Consider the following 12,547-nt stretch of genomic DNA (forward strand, 5'->3'; position numbering starts at 1 on the left):
CCTGATGCTGAAATGGCTGTTTTAACATCCATTTTAAATGATTTACTCTGATGCAAGAAATCTTGCCTACTAAATATATCTTTGAGCAGCAAATGATGTTCACTGACCCAGTCTCATTTGTTCCGGCTGACAGCTGAGCCGTTATTTATTTATTATGGCATTCATTGATTTCATTACATTTTAACATAGCACTCAATATATAACAGCAAGTATCAATAACCTGTCAGTTCCTCTCCTCTCAGCTATAGCGTATTTTGAGAGGCGGCGAACATAGCTTATTATACATTTTTCTGAACACCTAACACTTTTGTACAAATCGGATCGGTATCTGCGATATCAGCTCACATTTTCCTTGGTATCGGATCAGATTGGAAATTGGCAGGATGCCACGTCATAGGGGGCGGTTATGGCTCAGATGGTAGAGTGGGTTGCCATCTAATCAAAACATTGGCAGTTCAATCCCACATTCCTCCTGTCCATATCCCAAAGTGTCCTTGGCAAAAACACTAAACCCTCAAATTGCTCCTGACAGCAAACAAGCATCTTGCATTGCAGCTCTGACCATTAGTGTGTGAATGTATTCCTGATGGTGAACACTTTGCAGCTCCATTAGTGTGTGAATTGGTGTTTGTATTGTAAAGATTATAAAGTGCTTTGAGACCAATAAGGTGATATAGCACTATATAAGTGCAGACCATTTACCATTACCATTTAGTTATTAACTTGCTAAGTCAGCCCAGCGTTTCCCAAAAGTGGCAGTGGGAGCTTGCAAAGTTATAAACATGGATGTGTATTATCAGCAGAGCAGCACATTTTACAAGCAAATAGCAAACCATAATATAAGTAAACAAGAACAACAAGAAGTTGTGTGAATGCGATAGTTACAAATATTTTAATATCACTAAATATAATTACATTACAATAAATTGATGGGCCGGTTATATCTATCTCTCTGACTCAGCATCGGAGTCATTGCCAAAATAGTTTTCACATAAAAGTACCACAGACTCCTTGAAAAAAAAATTTGAAGTGAGAAAAATACAACTAAATACAATTCTACAATAAAATGTGTAGACCTACTAATGAAAAGGAACAGAGTACAAACAGTATGTGTTTTGTGATTTAATACTACAAAGAATACTAATATTCCATTAATGCAACACTTCCTATTAGATGCAAGGCTGTTATAGATATGCAAAATGCAGTAAGATGATTAATTTGAATGTGATATCTATTCTTATGGTGTTTATCACTATTTTATGATCACACAGCTGCAGTCCCAGCAGTGTCAAACAGACTGGGGAGCAAGTAGGAAATACTGTAGATATAAAATATAAAGTGGTTGGTCTACTTGTGGGAATTGTAGAATTGTTGGGTTCCTTTGTAATAATGTTGTGAGGCGCAGTAGGAAGGACTTTACTATTGTAAGTGTCTTAAAATAACGTGTGTTGTGATTTTGCATGATATAAATAAAAATGTAATTTAAAGTACAAGCTTTGGCGCTAATCAGTCTCTGTTGCAGGATGATATTGGTGTACAGAAGCAGCATGAAATGGTGGTCCCGCATAAAAACTGATCAGAGAAAGTCAAAGTGCCGTTGTCTGAGCACTCTTGCTCTCCACAGAAACCCTCTTACTATTTGCACACCAAGCTCAATGGGATTTTCTATAATCAGTGAAACTGTTTTTTCAGAGAATTAATTGGTCAGCGGGCAGTACTTTTGTTCGTTTGGATCTGTTATCTCAAACTTAACCTGCTCTTGGTAAGGTCTGTACCATAAGTTTGCTAACTTGTGGTACAGACCTTACAAAGTTACTCACAAAGTATCCCAGTAAGAAGTGAACCACCTTCATATTACTGAAAACACAAATTAAACCCTGAAGTTACATTGCTAACAAACCCAGCTTTGTAGTCTGGTTGCATTTGGACGTGACAACCTGCCTCAGCAACGGTGGGGATTTCACAACATCTAACAAAATGACTGATGAATGACACTTATTGAGGAATGTTAACACTGACATGATTGTGTAAAGGGATCCAGATTTCACTTTTAGCTATTCAGGTTTTGGGTTTATTTGATGGCAGAAGGGTGTGCTTTCCTTGTATTACCAAGATTTTTGTTACAAAACTAATGCACTGCATACATTAGTCATATCACTAAGAGATTTTAACCCTCACCTGACATCTGAGGATTTTCATTACAAAGCCATGGTGATGTGAGCTGGAAGACTTTAACGTCGGTCCCTTATTTCAGGACTGTCTTAAAGATAAGGAAGCAGTGACAGACATTTAGGGTGTAAAGCTCACCGCAATATTTAGAATATGTATACATGTAGACAGCCTTAGGATGATCATCGACTGGAGTCTTGTATAGAAGCGTAGAAGACGGGGCTTCAAATTAGGGCTTAATTTCCACATTTGTGTGTTTTCATGCTTATTGTGCCTTAATTGAAGTAGTAAACAAGCATAATTTAGTCATGACAAGATGGATTTTCAATGATGCTGTGCATTATTTGCTTTGGTCAGTTTTACAGAATGTGATACTATGGCCAAATTAAAGATGTATCCTACTAACAAGTGTTGTTATCCAAAGATTAATGTATTTTATTCCTCTTTTTTATAGAGCACCATTATTGTCTAATAAATAGTCTAAACTGATGCACTATTTTCCTCTTGTTTGTACAAAACTACAATATCCAGATTAAGGATATTCTCAGGCCGATGTCAAAACTATGTCCTTGGAAGTTTTTTTTTGTACATAGTACTGTAGAAACCAATGCCAGTAACCTAGAGAATAGGAAAATCAGAAAGCACTGAGATGAAGCTTTGGCTTATTGAATGAACACTGCTAAAAAATAGGATAAATAAACAATTGTCATGTTTTTAACGAAACCGACTGTAATGTCCCTGAGCTCGATCACTGAATCAGCTTCTGCTCACATGACTGTATTTTTTTAATCAGAATTTGTATGAGTCAATAGATAGATAGATAGATAGATATACTTTATTGATCCCACAAGGGGACATTTTTAAAGATTTCTGAATTCTGTAAAAACAAGGAGTGGAAAGAAAGTAAGTTCATGTTCTGACGTCTTGCTGCTTGCTGGATCTGTTCATTGCAGGCCTCCAGAGGAGTCTTTGAAGATGAGTTTGAGGAGCAGCATCATCTTTTCGTGAAGCTATGGGGGGAAAGTTCAGGGTGTATTTGCTGTCAGATCAGACACAGTTTCAGCAACTGGACTACTACAGAGAACTGGCCCCAGGAATACAGGGAGATCAAAGTTTTCATTTTGGTTGGAATGTTGCAACCAGCACTGGGCAGCACACTGATATGTTCATTCTAAATCCGTGAAGAATTTTCTTAGATTCATTTTCATGTACCATTTTCCCAAGAGAGGGGGGTTCGAAGTTAGGGGATGCATACTTTGCCCTGTTTAAAAATAGAAATGCTACTGCTGTCATTGTAATTGTTATTTCTAAAAATGTGACACCTCTGACCCTGCAGCTTCATTTAGTTTTTTTTTTTTTTGGTGATGTAATGTTCGGACCTTACCAGACCTTGAAAGCTGTTCTATCATTTGCCTTTACTCACTTAATCATTATGTCCACATTACTTATCATTATCAATCAAACAATGTATTATTTAAATATTTTGTGAAAACACCAATAATCATTCCTACAATATTTTCACAGTGTCAATATCAAGGTGTTTGGTCAAAACTATTGTGATATTTGATTGTGTCTATACCGAAATAGAAGCAATATGTTCCTTATAAAAGTGAACAAACACATACCCGAATCAGACACCATATAAATTGCACTGTAATTATAAACTGTAATGCCATATTTGTTACAAAACATGCTATACTTAGAACTTCTTGTACCAAATTACACTTAAATTAGAAACCAAACAAAGATATTATAATGAATTGATTATACATCATTTTACATTCTATAATTAGAATAAAATCAATCAAATATAATTCCATATGAGATCCAAAATATGCTACAGTCAGATGCTAATCTAATTACTAATTAATCTGCTATTTAGGACAGACGTGGGGTAGACCTTTACAATTGGCTGATGTATTATAGCCTACTTTGATCAAATCACAATGGTCACATATTCTAAATCACACGGGTTTATTATCTGCCTACAGTTTCAGTCAAAGAACTAGATACTTAAGATGTCAACTTTTTATTCAGTAAATACTTTTCCAATGCAGGTAATCATATGAAAGTTTGACCAGGCCTCAAGAAATCCACACAGATAAAGAAATACAATTATTGAAATCCACAGAAAAGTTATGCATAATTTTGTTAAATGGCACAGGAAAAAAAGCATTGAAAACAAATTTTTTTTTTTTAATACCAGTTGAAGAAGCATTTTTTTCCTGTATGAAAAAACAAAACCTTTTACAAATTGTTTTAAAACAGGAAAGGGGAAACACTTCTTGCACCACAGCACCTGCAGAACGTTTCTTTGGTCTCAGTGACCGAGGCCTTGAAGTGCAACTAATATTCTTCATCATTGTAATGCTGCTGTTTCTTCCAACAAAGGAACTTCATTAATTGTGAAGCGCTTTCACTGAAACAAATATAGAAAATTATAGCACTGTAGGGGTATTGCCATAAATACAGCCAGAGGGGGGCAGTGCAAGCTCCCTCATTCTCAGTCAGATGCTTTTTTTTGTTTTGTTTTTTTCTCAGCCAAAACTTTTTGACATAATACACATAAAACACAGACGGAGCCTTAATTAAGTCACTGTCTCGGCTTCAGACTCCTGGAATATTAATTTATTTTGGGATGCCTTTCATTCATCTCTCTGTACTCACTCAGTTTTGTCATAGTGAAGAGGTGCAGGGTTAATAAGCTCATTTCCACACTGTTTGACTTGCTGTAGTTTTTCTTGAAACAGTTCTCTTTCTAGTACTGGGATTAATGGAATTTTTGTTCAAACATGTAGTCCTGGAATGATAAAGATGAAAAAAAGAGGAAAAAGTACAGTGTATGCCAGCTCTTTTCTTCACAGAGCTGAATTCAGCAGACAATGACTGTGAAGACTGGGTGAAAACACTGAATAAGGCCAGTGAAGATGTGCAGTTTGCATCGATGAAAAGGAGTCCAACAAAAAATCTGTAGTTCAGTAAAAAAGTTGAACTCTGCTCACTTTTTACAGCAACACTACGTGATGTCATCCAAAAGAGCGCTGTGTTGTCAATCGAATACACGCAACATAAGGCTGTTTACTAGTAAAAACGTATATAAATGCATTTTGATTGTCTTGGATAGTTGAAGTAGAAAAAGACAGGAAATTTGTTAAAAAAAGAGTTGGGGAATGATATGCAGCAAAGGTCCAGTTGGCGGGAGTCACATGTAGGACTTAGCAACTGAGTGCATTTTTGACTATATACTGTATATATATATATAAAAAAGTATTTATTGAATATCTAGTATGTATGTATATACATACATACTAGATATTCAATAAATACTTTTCCAATGCAGGAAATATATATATATTGACCATAACCACGCAGCCACTGGATAACCACACAGAGGAAAATTCAGCTTTAGTTTTTCAAATCTCATTCAGGCCTCATACTAAGGACAGAGACTTATAATTGTCCTTATATTTTATTGGATATGAACTAACTATGAACTATTACTGATACAATTTTGGTATGTTTTTTTCAAGTGAAGGCAGGATTTTAGGGGTTATTACAGTGGGTCCTGCTTTAAAATCGAGTTTTAAAAACTATTTTTTTTTTAGCTTCACAGCAAACATGAGGCTAGGCAAAATTCTAGTATAGAAAAGCTGTACACATTATTTGTTGGGAACAGGAGATTGAGAATGTTAATGGTGGAGTATAGCTGCTCAGTTTTTACAAAACATATTCTACGATACATGCACTTAATGCTTATTAAAACGGACAACCCTGATGTCCTATAGCATCATATTTATTATTACTAACTGTATGGCTTGTTTGGGCCCTTTCATACATGTTTGTAATGGATTTGTAGTCAGATCATGAGATTCATTTACATATTACCTAAAGTGTGTGTGTGTGTGTGTGTGTGTGTGTGTGTGTGTGTGTGTGTGTGTGTGTGTGTGTGTGCATGTGCATGTGAATACACCCCCAACTCCAAAGGATGTCTCTATTTACATTTACTATCATTATCTATCCATGACAATTAGAACCAATACCACCTCTGGCTTGCTTGATGCCATTTATCAAATTCCACACGGTAGATTAATAAATAATACAGCGCCCCATGATAACAACGTATTCTTCCATGTATACTCAAGAGTAATGGTGGATAGGTGTGCTAACACTGAGGTGATACGGAGGGATAATAAAGATGATATCATACAATATTGAAGAGTGTGTTCTGTGAGGCAGGGGCTGGGGTGTCTAACCAATGTACAACATCAAAGGCTCCAGGGAAATTTTCACAAGAGGAACATTATGTGTTATGTGTGAATGTGAGCATTTAATCTAATTGCAGCTAAAAGCTCTTTGTTTATTAAGTTTAAGAGGGACAGCCACTAATTTTAAACATTGAAATCATGCATCCATCATGGGAAATGTAGTTAATCTGAGAATAACTCTGGTTATATCTTGCAAATGAAAAAAAGACAAAAAAGCAATGTCAAAATTGCACACATCAGTCACATCTACTACAAGTCCGATTCAGCTCTGCTTATGGTTCTTGTCACACAACCAGCAGAGGAGCTAAAGGGTTGAAGGTATGTGCACTTCAGGTGTGCCATATCGTATCATTTACAACATGTTCAAATTAGTTATTTGATAAAAAAATACAAATAAAATCATTGATAACAGTGATTCCAACCTTTTGACATCCCCTCATATTGTTATGCAGCGTAAAATTATTTCAGTCAGGACACTGTGTTAGAATAAACCATTTATGAAAGAAATACCCTGAATATATGATTTGAAAAATTAAAAAAAAAATTGTTTTACAGTTGTGGTCATGGTGTTTTGTTAATGCGTTTATTGTTAGATTTGATCAAATCCATGGTAAACATTGTTTTAGGTACTTTTGCTTTATTTAAGTATCAGTTGTACTATTTCATGATTGTTTAATTGGTATTGTTGTATTTGAATTTACTATGCTATTTCTGGCCTGATAATTTTGAGTTTGAACCTTACAAGGCAGGGCTCATAAACCAACCAATTGGCATTCAAAAGTACCGTAATGTTTTTGGATAATACAATGATATTTTGGCATCTGGTGTTTACTGCTTATTTCAGTGTGGCATATTTCCCATAAATTTGACTGTTGTGGCTCTGCGAGTCATGCAAATTTTTCACTCTAAATCTTCTTTTGCAGCAATTAGGAAATGAAGATTCGCACAAAACAGTGTGACCAACGTGCACTGGGCGGATAGCACAAGCTCCCGGTAGATTTCCAAAGAACAGATTTGCTATTGAATCATTTCAATCATTTGTTTTTGAGTCTGACTTAAAGTAAACACAAAAATCAACCACCTGGAACGGACGTTTTTTTGCAAGCTGCATTAGGGATCTCCGTCTGGGGATAGTTGCATATTCATCCGCACATGCCGGTTTCTTGACATGTGGTTGAGTCTGTAGATAGTTTTCTGTTTAGCTTGTGTTTGCGCTCCAGAGTTTGTAGCAAACAAGATATCTCGTGCATAAAATGACATATTTGAAGACTTCAAAGTTAGCATGACCCATAGAGCTGGAATTAATGCAAAATATGTCAGGTTGGAATAAACCAGAACATTCTGTCATCTCTTCAATATCAATATGTAAAAAAAAAAGAAGGTCTTTGTCCGATGTCTAACTTTTTGGGAACACAGTAAATTATTGGAGTATTCCTTCATAATGGACTATAATCCGGTCTTGTACATAAACCCCCCCCCCCCCCCCCCCCAAAAAAAAAACAACCAACAACATAATAAGTTCATTTCTGCAGCCGAGGTATATTCCCCTTAGGGTGGGAAACAATTTAGACCGACATTCTAATGAGACTTGTTAGATTTTTATCTTCTCTTTGCGTCAGAATGTGATTAAGATCCCCGCAGCTTTTAAAGTCATACAGCCCTCAAGCCATGAAGCTGAGTAAAATATTCCTTCAAATTAATGTGGGATGACTGTGGTGCTTTGATAGGCAGAGTTTGATAAATGACCCATGTCAAATTCAGGTATTAGCAACACAATAATTATATCACTCCCTGTCTATTGGTGTCTCAAAAACAGGAAAGTTGAGCATCCACTTTTTTCTATCAGTCACATCTAATAAATCATCTGCAGAGAGAAAATGAATGTCTTTTTTCTACTAATGCTTTGGACTGCATTCTAATTTGCCTTCAAAATCCTCCATTGATGAAGCCATGGTGAAAAAAAACTGGTGCCAGTTCCCCCCTGTATCCGCTACTGATTTTGTGGTATTTGTGCAAGCAGCTTAATACAACCCATAGTTATGTTTTAAAATGAAGCGATCTTGAGTGGTTGTTGGAGAAACAACAATCTGGTGTCCCAGACAGATGGGTTGCTTCCCGTTTCCAAGAAGTTAGGACAGCCTTTTTTAAATTGTGTTTTCTGGTACCATGGTAAATGATCTTGATGATCAGTTATTAAATCATTTCTGAACCTAAATTTAGGCAAGAGAGCACATATTCATGAGTCCACATTTGATTGTTCTGTTTTTCTTTAGTTTGTCAAGATGTAGTAGTCAAAGTGAGAAGGGACTTACTGTAACATCTTTCCAAAGGCAGTTTCCTTAAAGCCATTTGCAAAACCACATTGACGGATGGACATGTTTGGCAAAAGGTTTTTTTGGCACAATTGTGTTGACTAAACAGCTGTGTTTACTATGTCTCTTATAAAACCAGCTAAAATCCCAAAAGTTGAAGATTCCTCACTTATGGGTATAGGCTAACCTTTGAACAACTCTGACATTTGGCCATCTTGGGGAAAATTATTATTTAGTTGAAGTAAGGTGCTTAAGTTATACACGGAATACACATGCCACTTAAAACATCCCTGCACTCAAACAAATAATGAAAATGATTACCAATGTGTCTCATACTCTATACCATAAAATCTGCCAGAAATCAGAGCAATAATACTGCTTTAATCTGGATTTAGGTAGCTTCTAATGTGATCGGATAACTTAAATACGCACACGATGGAACTATATATTAGTCAACATAATGAATGAAATGAAATGTTATCATTGAGCATGTCAGTCACAACAGCAATATTCAACTTTTTTTTATGTTTAGGCCTTGACAGCACTTCTGTTATGATTCAGGAAAGCTGGTGTTTGATTTACATTTAATGCAGATTAACCCAGCATTTACAGTGGGTACAGAAAGTATTCAGACCCCTTTAAATTTTTCACTCTTTGTTTCATTGCAGCCATTTGCTAAAATCAAAAAAGTTCATTTTATTTCTCATTAATGTACACTCAGCACCCCATCTTGACAGAAAAAAACAGAAATGTAGAAATTTGTACAAATTTATAAAAAAAGAAAAACTGAAATATCACATGGTCATAAGTATTCAGACCCTTTGCTCAGTATTGAGTAGAAGCACCCTTTTGAGCTAGTACAGCCATGAGTCTTCTTGGGAATGATGCAACAAGCTTTTCACACCTGGATTTGAGGATCCTCTGCCATTCTTCCTTGCAGATCCTCTCCAGTTCCGTCAGGTTGGATGGTGAACGTTGGTGGACAGCCATTTTCAGGTCTCTCCAGAGATGCTCAATTGGGTTTAGGTCAGGGCTCTGGCTGGGCCAGTCAAGAATGGTCACAGAGTTGTTCCGAAGCCACTCCTTTGTTATTTTAGCTGTGTGCTTAGGGTCATTGTCTTGTTGGAAGGTGAACCTTCGGCCCAGTCTGAGGTCCAGAGCACTCTGGAAGAGGTTTTCTTCCAGGATATCTCTGTACTTGGCCACATTCATCTTTCCTTCAATTGCAACCAGTTGTCCTGTCCATGCAGCTGAAAAAAAAAACCATAGCATGATGCTGTCACCACCATGTTTCACTGTTGGGATTGTATTGGGCAGGTGCCTGGTTTTCTCCACACATACCGCTTAGAATTAATGCCAAAAAGTTCAATCTTGGTCTCATCAGACCAGAGAATCTTATTTCTCATCGTCTGGGAGTCCTTCATATGTTTTTTGGCAAACTCTATGCGGGCTTTCATATGTCTTGCACTGAGGAGAGGCTTCCGTCGGGCCACTCTGCCATAAAGCCCCGACTGGTGGAGGGCTGCAGTGATAGTTGACTTTGTGGAACTTTCTCCCATCTCCCTACTGCATCTCTGGAGCTCAGCCACAGTGATCTTTGGGTTCTTCTTTACCTCTCTCACCAAGGCTCTTCTCCCACGATTGCTCAGTTTGGCTGGACGGCCAGGTCGAGGAAGAGTTCTGGTCGTCCCAAACTTCTTCCATTTAAGGATTATGGAGGCCACTGTGCTCTTAGGAACCTTGAGTGCTGCAGAAATTATTTTGTAACCTTGGCCAGATCTGTGCCTTGCCACAATTCTGTTTCTGAGCTCCTTGGACAGTTCCTTCGACCTCATGATTCTCATTTGCTCTGACATGCACTGTGAGCTGTAAGGTCTTATATAGATAGGTGTGTGCCTTTCCTAATCAAGTCCAATCAGTTTAATTAAACACAGTTGGACTCCAATGAAGGAGTAGAACCATCTCAAGGAGGATCAGAAGAAATGGACAGCATGTGAGTTAAATATGAGTGTCACAGCAAAGGGTCTGAATACTTATGACCATGTGATATTTCAGTTTTTCTTTTTTAATAAATTTGCACAAATTTCTACATTTCTGTTTTTTTCTGTCAAGATGGGGTGCTGAGTGTACATTAATGAGAAATAAAATGAACTTTTTTGATTTTAGCAAATGGCTGCAATGAAACAAAGAGTGAAAAATTTAAAGGGGTCTGAATACTTTCCATACCCACTGTAGATTCGGGGTCACATGTGAAATATGAAATGGGGAACAAGAGAATAACAGAGAAAGAAAGCCACATGGTCGGAGACAGAAGGAGAGAAAGTGGATGTCTGCAGTGTTCCCTGTAGGGCTGCAGGGGATGTGCAGCATCTGCAACTGGAGCACAGAACAGAGACTTGTCCTCAGCTACACCATCATATTCAGTCACTGCGGGCTCACGAATGTGACTGCAAGCCTTGGATATGTTTCTAAAATTAGTGTTTGTGTGAAAGTATACACACTGTGCACAAGGCAATGGAGTAATTTACATTTGCACGCAACGTGACATTATTTGGAACAATTTGTGCATTAGAAATGGAGGAGCAAGAGTGGAAGAGTGGTTCCTCATTTGATCGCTATGGATTCATCACATTCATTTCCAGATTCAGGTTAAATATCAACCTCAGAGACCTTTGCGTAAAAGACGGCATGAGGGTATGCAGCTCAAAAACTAAATGTCATCATGTGCGACGCACATAGAAGTGACCGTCTACCTGCTCGTCTCCAGTTAATATACAAGACAAGTAACCCAGCGAAATGAGAAAAAAAAGGAAAAGGGGAGCACAGAGGAAGGGAATAAAAAAAGAAAAGCTTCCACAAACACAGATAAATGCTACAAAATAAGCAATATGTTCACCACTAACGGGACCAGGTCAGTCAAAAACACGAGCTAAAATACAGACGCTGGTTTCTCCGAGGCAGCTATGACTCTTCTAATGGTGTGTCCAGCAAATTATTCCTGTGGAGCTATTACATGCAAAGTAGATGCAAAGACGCAAATTGCCAATGATGGCCTAGTTTCATTAACTGTCCCAGTAAGCCAACCAAGTGAACCAACATGCACAAAAGCAGGACCTTCCCTACGTGGAACGCAGCCATCATTAAGTGTTTCCCTTACTGTGACAATTCAAAATGTTTGCTGTGGGAAAAGGCGCGTGGTTAAGTGTGTCAACAAGGTCAATGGGAGGCAAAAAATTGCAAAGTGCTCTGTAGACCATTAATTTAAAAACGGTGTTATGTCAGTGCAAACATTTACATCAGCTTTAGAATCGTCTGCATGATCTGATTTTGACTGTAGATATCTCTCTAAGCTCAACAATCTCAATCATCAATGTATCTATTCCAACAAAACTGCAAAAGGATATTTTACCCGGAATTAACACCGCTATCAGATCAATCTACGTTGACTAACAGGCTTGAAAGGTTGCTTTTATTAAACTTTTACTTAGAAAGCATTCTTTTGACCCAGTTAATTTAGCACACGATAGACCTATGTCTAACCTTCCCTTTATTTCTAAAATCTGCAATCTAAAATTAATAATGTGACCATCTGCACAGGAATAGTTTGTTTGAAGATTTTAAAATAGGTTTTAGAGTGCATTATAGCACAAAAAGAGACATTGGATTGATCTCTATACTTGGCCTGCCTTTGGCACCACTAATCACAACATTTTATTGCTCTTCTACAGCACTATTTTCTAACTAGATGGGCTACAATTTTATTTAATTTGTAAGTAGCGAAATTACAATAAAGTCTCACAA

Source organism: Embiotoca jacksoni, unplaced genomic scaffold (assembly GCF_022577435.1).
Source record: "Embiotoca jacksoni isolate LCO1_2020_lvr unplaced genomic scaffold, fEmbJac1.0.p SCAF_43, whole genome shotgun sequence".
NCBI classification, from domain to species: domain Eukaryota; kingdom Metazoa; phylum Chordata; class Actinopteri; family Embiotocidae; genus Embiotoca; species Embiotoca jacksoni.